This window comes from Carcharhinus amblyrhynchos, chromosome 34 (genome assembly GCF_965287045.1).
Source record: "Carcharhinus amblyrhynchos chromosome 34, sCarAmb.v2.hapA, whole genome shotgun sequence".
Lineage (NCBI taxonomy): Eukaryota > Metazoa > Chordata > Chondrichthyes > Carcharhiniformes > Carcharhinidae > Carcharhinus > Carcharhinus amblyrhynchos.
This window is the reverse complement of record NC_137357.1, coordinates 15,261,806-15,270,767: the sequence shown is the minus strand read 5'-3', so window position 1 is coordinate 15,270,767 and position 8,962 is coordinate 15,261,806.

The window sequence follows — 8,962 nt, the reverse complement described above, 5'->3', positions numbered from 1 at the left end:
GCCGGAATTGAACCCAGGTCCCTGGGTGCTGTGAGGCAGCAGTGCTAACCACTGGGCTGCCCTAAGTTGCCAAACCTTCACCCAAATTGGCAGAGTGGGGCAACTATTAGAAACAGAGCGAATGCTGATAGCCGGGAGCTTTGAAACTGATATCGAGTTTGCTCTGAGTACCTCTGTCCAAGCACACGGGAAACTCAGCTGGGATTTTCCAGCAGCCTGTTCAGTGGCCACAAGGTGGCATTGCAGGCCGCAGGGAGTGACTGGTCTCCACGACTTTAACCGTCAACACCATCCTTGGTTCAAGTCCAGTGGACATGTCTGGGCAAGTGAGGAATGAACACTAATTGCAGAGAAGGCCACATTTCCCAACTCAACGTCCTGTTCAGTGAGAACATCAAGGGCCACATCTCAGCTCCGAACCGAATCTCCTTCACCTCACTCCTTTAACTTGACGCGTCTGACAAAAACAAATCAGCAAAAATATTCACCCTGGTGTTGCCATAGATACAGAGTTGCCAACCCCAGATGGACCTTTCCCTCGAGCTTTCATGGTGGCACAGTGTTAGCACCGCTGCCTCACAGCGCCCAGGGACCCGAGTTCAATTCTGGCCTCAGGTCACTGTCTATGTGGAACCTGCACATTCTCCCCGTGTCTGCGTGGGTTTCCTCCGGGTGCTCCAGTTTCCTCCCGCACTCCAAAGATGTGCGGATTGAGTGGATTGGCCATGCTAAGTTGAGGATAAGCTTGGATAAATCCATGGGGTAATAGGGATAGGGTCTGGGTGGGATTGTGGTGGGTTCAGACCCGAATGGCCTCTTACTGTACTATAATCTCATCACATGACCACAAGCCACCCCGCCAGACCCTCTTACCATTGGCAGTAACCTTTGGGAGAACAATCTTTCCTCCCTGATCTTTCCAGGCTATCCCTGGAAGGTTGGGAACTCTAACACTGGTGAGCGAAGTGAGTGTGAGTTCCCTGTGTTTCTGAGGGAGATGTGTGCGAGTTTGCGACACACTCCAGGTAAATGAGTTCCCTCACTGGGTCGTGCACCCAAGAACACGTACTGTCTGATATCTGTCAGCGTCAGACTCAATTCAAAGAATCTCAAGTTGCTTTCCTTCCAAGTAATATTCACCGCACCAAGTGCCAGGCAATGACCACCCCCCACACTCCCCAACAAGAGAGGATCTAACCATCACCCTTTAATATTCAAGGGTATTGCCATCACTGAATTCCCCCACTATCAACATCCTGGGGGTTACCACTGACCAGAAACTGACCTGGACCAGTCACTGTGTCCACCAGAACACATCAGAGACTGGGAATCCTGAGGTGAATAACTCACCTCTCGACTCCCTCCAAAGCCTGTCCACCACCTACGAGGCATCAGTCAGGAGTGTGATGGAATACTCCCCACTTGCCTGGATGGGTGCAGCTCCAACAACACTCAAGAAGCTCAACGCCATCCAGGACAAACCTTGATTGGGTACCCCATCCATCAAAGACACGCAGCAGCAACATTGTGTCCCGAGACCCCTTCGAAAGCACCTTCCAGAGCCACGATCACTCCCAACTCGAAGGACAAAGGCCGCAGATACCTGGGGATACCACCACTTGGAGATTCCTCTCCAAGACACTCACCATCCTGACTTGGAAATATATCGGCCGTTCCTTCACAGTCGCTGGGTCAAAATCCTGGCACTCCCTCCCTAACAGCACTGTGGGTGTATCTACGCCGCATGGACTGCAGCGGGTCAGGAAAGCAGCTCACCCACAAGCTTCTCAAGGGGCAATTGGGAGACAGGCCCTGTCAGTGGTAATCATAACAGGAAGAAGTCTCACAACACCAGGCTAAAGTCCAACAGGTGTATTTGTAGCAAGTGCCACTCGCTTTCGGAACTGGCTGCTCCTTCATCAGGTGGGTGGGAGTTCATCAAGTGGGCAGGAAGGAGCAGCACTCCAAAAGCTCGTGGCATTTGCTGCAAGTAAACCTGTTGGACTGTAACCTGGTGTTGTGAGACTTCTTACTGTGTTTACCCCAGTCCAACGCCAGCATCTCCACATCAGTGGTAGTCACAACCCAGGTATGCAATTTTTAAACGACAGCCCTTTGGAAAAGAATGTACTCGAGTCTCCGGGAGACGTGAATGCCGGGAGAATAACGGGAATTCTAACTGGATTGTGGGGTTGGAGCGGGGGGTGGGGGGGGAGGGGAGGCTGATTAATACCTCAGCTCATTTCCGACGTGGAGATGGGACTGGGAATATTTGTCCCAAGTTGGGGTGGCTTTGATGCGCTGAGCCTCTGGAGATTGTTTGTCTGAGTGTTGGGTTGTTGGATTTGATGCTGTCATCAGATGGCCACTCAGCAGTGAGGGAGGGGACCCTGTGAATGACTGAGAGACTGCAGCTGACACCACTGGGTGGCTGTATAACTCTTCCATCCACACACCCATCAGGCCAGACGTGGGTCTGGCTGAGTGGAGTGTCGAGGAACAGGTACGACTGCCCCCCAAGGAAGTGCCTGAGGGGGTGAGTGGGCGGTCGATGAAAGCTGGTCACTTTGTCCAGGATGTCCAGCAGGTCAGCTGAGACCGTGAAGCTGCCACATTGTTGCGCTGGAGTTGGTAACTGGTGTCCAAGCTGGGAACAGGGTCAGGGATTGGGAGAGGAGACCGCAACTTTCTGCATGCCCGCAACACAGAAAGAGCAGTGTTTGGACAAGTTGCCCAAGCCAGTGAAGTACTTTTCTAAAATGGGCTGACTGTCGCTAATTCGGTCACAGAATCCCTTCTCTGCGGAAGGAGGCCATTCGGCCCATCGAGCCTGCACCAACCACAATCCCACCCAGGCCCTACCCTCATCACCCCTGTGCATTTCCTCAAGCTTGTCCCCCTGACACTAAGGGGCAATTTCGCATGGCTGATCCACCTAACCCGCACATCTTTGGAACCAAAGACGTTTGGTCGTAACCATGACAGCACAGCAAGATCCCACAGGCCCCTCTCTCTCCTACCTTGGAAGGAGCTGGGTTTGTTTTTAAGTTGTAATTTTTTTTAAATTAGTACCACGATTGGACTGACATTAACACTGCAATGAAGTTACCATGCAAATCCCCGACTCGCCATATGCCCACTGAGGGACAATTTAGCATGGCCGACCCACCTAACCAGCACGTATTTTGGACTAGGGAAGGAAACTGGAGCTCCCGGAAGAATCCCACACAGACACGGGGAGAATGTGCAAACTCCACACAGACAGTGACCCAAGCTGGGAATTGAACCCAGGTCCCTGGCGCCGTGAGGCAGCAGTGCTAACCACTCTGCCACCGTGCTACATAGCCTGTGAAACCTGCCCTTTCTCCAGACGTTATAGCAGGAAATCCAACTCCTCCATGAAGCTGAATTTGAGGCTGCCATCGACAATTCATTCCATATTTCCTGCTTCAGCCTGGCTTCCCTCCTTTTCCCGGGATGTCCTATTCCTGACAATGGAATAGCGGAACCCCCAGCCTGGCAGAGTTGGGAGTTGGGTCTCTGCTACACTCCAACACTTCGCATGGAGGGAATCCTGGACAAGGGGGAGATTGGCAGCACCTACACAAGCACTCTGTGGCCAGCACCATGCAGGGGGCCAGGATTCGGACGTGGCAGTGGGCTAAACAAGCTGTCTGGACACTCACTGTGATTTGAACTGAAGCAGTCATGTTGGACAGCTGACTGAGCTCTGAACGGACAACTCAAAACTCCCCTCAGAGAATCCACTCTGCTCTTGACACTCATCCAATCCTCTGCCCCACCCCTGGGGTGTGGGCTCCCTTCCTCAGCTCAGCGACTGTCTCTCGAACCCTCTCTTCTCTCGACCTCTCCCGAACTTACAACTACTGGTTCAAACCTCCCTCACTGACCCTGTTCCTTCACCCACATCCTCTCTGTGTGACCAACTTTGGTTGAAAGCACGTCTCCCTGTGTCCAAGGTATTGAAAAGCCCAGCGGACCACACCCAAGATGTATGGGTTGGGTGGATTGGCCATGCTAGATTGCCCCTAATGTGACAGGAGTGCGAGCTCGGGTAAATGGATCTGGTTACAAGGATAAGACTTGGGTGGGATTGTTGCGGTGCAGACTCGAAGGGCTGAATGGCCTCCTTCTGCACTGTCGGGATTCTCTGAAGGTATTGGCTGCTTTCTTGGTGCCAACTTCAATATCAGTAGACGTCATGTTTGGCTGAAAGTCTTTGTGGTTTCCACAGCCACAGCAGCGAGATGGAGTTCAGAGACAGACGGAGGCTGGTTTCATTGAGCTGGGGCATGGGTCATGTCTGGCTGTGGCTAGAACGGGCTGAGGGAACTGGCCGGGCTGAATGGCCTCCCCCTGACATCTAAAACATGCCACAACCTGATTGGCTCCATCTTTTAAAGTTTATTTTTTCGTGCAACAAGTAAGGCTTACATTAACAGCGCAATGAAGTTACTGTGAAAATCCCCGAGTCGCCACACTCTGTTCAGGTACAGGGGGGAGTTAGCACGGCCAGTGCACCCTAACCAGCACATCTTTCGGACTGTGGGAGGAAACCGGAGCACCCGGAGGAAACCCACGCAGACACGGGGAGAACATGCAAACCCCACACTGACAGTGAACTGAGCTGGGCATCAAACCCAGGTCCCTGGCACTGTGAGGCAGCAGTGCCAACCACCATGCCACCCTCAGCAGATTAGTGACCCCCCCCCACCCACCGGTCAGCCTCATTCAGTCCAGGGCAACACTATTCCATTGTTGGGAAGGGAAAGGTCAGGGCCTGTCCTACTCCAACCTGGCTCATTATCTCCGACTCACTTATTCCCTCGACAGCCCCACTTCCAAATGATCCGGGGAGGTTTCCTTCAACTCCTGACCGTCCATCGGCCGGAGCTGTCCGCCAGTCAGTCCGGTGTGAGTGTGACCCACGGTCCGGGAGTTCCCGAGCTGTCCCAAAGTTCTGTTTACTCAGACTATGCGGTGCTGGACCATGAGGCCTCTGGATGATTGCATCGCTTCTGATCAAACGCTCTTGGGCAATTTCTATTTGTGGTTTTATCTGGCATCCTGTGATGTAACGCATTGATTAATACCATAGCCGTGAGTCAACAGAGCTTGATTCAGAGGAAAAGTCCCATTCTGACCCACCTACGATCTGTCCTACTCCATGCCTGTCTTTTCATCTTCCCCGGGATCTCTCTGGCATCATTTCTTGTCCATCGCTCTGGCACTATAGCAACACCCAAACCCACCCCCCCCACCCACCCCCGCATTAGCTCAGTTGATGTTGACACCCCCTTGTCCTTTCTCACCACCCTCCTTCCCACTGCCTCAGACCACTCCATCACACTCCTGGCTGCGCTCCCACATTCCTACCCTCTGTAAACTTGGCATCATCTAAAAACCTGCTTGCCCTCGAGGTATGTGTGTGTGATTTAACTCACACTCATCGAGATTTACTGCTTGCAAACAGGCCCTTCGGCCCAACTTGTCCATGCAGCCCAGTTTTTAACCACTGAGCTGATCCCAATTGCCCACATTTGGCCCATATCCCTCTCTACCCATCTTACCCATGTCATTGTCAAAATGCTTTTTAAAAGACAAAATTGTACCCGTCTCTTCTACTACCTCTGGCAGCTCGTTCCAGACACTCACCACCCTCTGTGTGAAAAAATTGCCCCTCTGGACACTTCTGTATTTCTCCCCTCTCACCTCAAACCTATGCCCTCTAGTTTTACACTCCCCTACCTTTGGGTAAAGATGTTGACTATCTCACTGATCTGTGCCCCTCATTATTTTATAGACCTCTATAAGATCACCCCTCAGTCTCTGACACTCCAGAGAAAAAAGTCCCAGTCTATCCAGCCTCTCCTTATCACTCAAACCATCAAGTCCCAGTCGCATCCTCGTACATCTTTTCTGCACTCTTTCTAATTTACCAATACCCTTTCTATAATAGGGTGACCAGAACTGTGCACAAGAGTTGGCATTAGATGAGATACAGTAAAAAGTCTGACAACACCAGGTTTTAGTCCAACTGATTTATTTGATAGTAAACGCACAAGCTTTCGAGGTTTCCCCCTTCGTCAGGTGAATGGAGAGTTCTGGCCTCAGACAGAGCTCTGTCTGAGGCCAGAACTCTCCATTCACCTGACGAAGACAGAAACCTCGAAAGCTTGTGTGTTTACTATCAAATAAATCAGTTGGACTAAAACCTGGTGTTGTCAGACTTTTTACTGTGTTTACCCCAGTCCAACGCTGGCACATCCACATCATTAGATGAGATATCAGGTGTTTCTAATGTGTCGGTACCTACTCAATGGGCCAAAGGGTCTCTTCTGCACTGTATGATTCTATCGTTCTATAAATCCTGTTCCCCATCAACTCTGGACTTGTCGTTGGATCCTGGCAATGGTGACAATTCAATTTTCCCCTCCCTGTCCCCTCTCCCTCTCCCTCCTCCCCCCCACCTCTCTCTTCACCCCCCCCCTCTCTTGCCTCCCCTCCCTCTCTCTTCCCTCTCCCCTTTCCTCCTCCCTCTCTCAATGAACTGAGGCTGAAGAGACAATGGCGAGGTCCCCTGGGCGATCTTGGACAGGCTGTGGATGTTGGAGAATTCCAGCAGCTTGGATGGGATGTTTTAATTCAGGCAGTTGGGACATGTTGCGAAGGCAGTGGCCTGCTGAGTGGAGAACGTGACTCAGTCCCAGCCAGACGTGACGCTGGCGGTTGTGTGAATGGACTCCTCCTTCTGCCTGCTGGCCTCTGTTTGATAAAGACACCCTCGTTCACTCTCAGTGACTGAGCTGGAGCAAGGACACATTGACCTTCTGCACCATCAGCAGATCATCATGGCTCAGTTACCGATGAAGCTTCGACTGATCCAGCCGGGGAGGAGTCACAAAGCCCCAAGAGTTCAGGTTCACTCTGTCGTCACAAGACTGGAGACAGCCATCGAAACAAGGAGGCAGCGTCCCTCAGCGGCCATTTGAGAACAGGGCTCGCTGCACTGTGATTGGATGATTCAAATTCAGTCACTCTGCTGTGATTGGATAATTGGAATTCAGTCACTCTGCTGTGATCGGGCAATGATTGGACAGATTTTCACTGTGTCAGTCAGTCAGTACAAACAGAGGCGTGGAAGGTCATTCAATTACACCAGACATGCTGCACAGGCCAGTCAGCCCATCAGGCCCTGCTACTATTTGTGCTTTTCTGTTTCCTCCATGTGTTTATCCGGCTTCCCCTTAAATATATCCACACTATTCTCCCACACTCCCCGTGGGAGCGAGTCCCACATTCTCCCCCACTCCCCATGGGAGCGAGTCCCACATTCTCCCCACTCCCTGTGGGAGCGAGTCCCACATTCTCCCCCACTCCCCGTGGGAGCGAGTCCCACATTCTCCCCACTCCCCGTGGGAGCGAGTCCCACATTCTCCCCACTCCCCGTGGGAGCGAGTCTCACATTCTCCCCCACTCTGTATAGGGTGGGGAACATTTGAGTTGAGTTCCCCACTGGCTTGATTTGGATGTCTCCTCTGGCCTCTCATTTGGTCTCCTGCAGATGGAAATATCTCCTCTCGGTCTGGCCTCGTTCCGTTCCATCGCTGTAAGGATGAACTTTCAGTGACTTCACTCCTGAACACACAAGGTGATTCCATAGAGAGGTTGCTACGCAACTTCTTAAAGGGACATGTCTTGGCCTGAACTGATCTGCAGACAATATCAGCACAGGGCCCACTCCCCCCTCCCACTGAACCCCTGTCATTTTCCCAGTGGGCGACCTGGTGGCGTTTTGCAGACCTCTTTGGGTCGAAGACATTGATGGGAGTGTCACGGTCCCAGGTCCCCCCCCCCCCCATTCCTCAGTGAATTGGAATTTAATCACGCGCACAAACACACTAAAAAAGCAACAAAACACACCCACTATCTGATAACCTGACCCCGTGCCTGTGCAGGAATGCAGAGAATGCGGCAAGTTTCAAAGTCCCGCAGCTTCAGGAAAGGAGGAGATGCCAACGGTCACCGACCGGACTCAACCCGCACAAGCGCGGAAAAGAGGTTCCGCAAGTGCGGCTAAACGGACTGGCGTTCCCGCGGCAAGGGCTTGCAGAAGCGGAGCGTCAGCAATGCTGCGGGACAGACTCCCCCGCACTGTCGTCAAACAAAATCAGGGGATATGCAGACACTTGGGCAGGTTAAAGGAGCGGCTTAAAAGAGGAGGGGAGAGAGAGAGAGAGAGAGAGTAGCGGATGATGGGTTTAGGGGGGGAATTCCAGAGCTTTGAGCCCCTCCCTCACCCCAGGTAGCCTCAGGCACGGCCACCAGTGGTGGAGAGTTGGGGAGGTGGGGGGGGGGGGGGGGGGGGTGCGGAATTTGTCCTGCCCGCCTGCTACAGAAGTCGTATGGCGAGGGTGGGGGGGGGGGGCGCGGTGATTTGCGGACCATGCAAAGGTTCGTTGACCTTGGGCGGGACTTGCCAATCTCGGGGTTGGGGGGGGGGGTGAACGTGGCCAGAAAGGCCCACCCAAGGGATCAGCAAGGAACCAGAATCGGGTGAGCACAGGGAACGCCCAGGGTTGTAGGGCTGGAGGATATTCGAGATAAGGGAGGGTTGAGGGATTTGGTCTGCCAGAGCTAAGACCTCACTGTCTTTCTTATGACATATCTATTGATGCATCATCCTGGCAAACTTATAAAATTATTTTTCAGAACTAGACAAATGCATTCAAATGACTTATTGATTTATTATTAAAGTCACGACTCAACCAAAAGGAACTTCCTGGCATTCAGAACCAATTGCCACCTCGTTATCTCTAAAGATGCATTATGTTTTCCCTGTCATTCCACAGATCCAATCCCAGGGAATTGTTCAAAGGCCATTTACATTTCTAAGGCCAGGCTCTGACCCACAGAGACAATTAGCCTGCAACAATAAGTG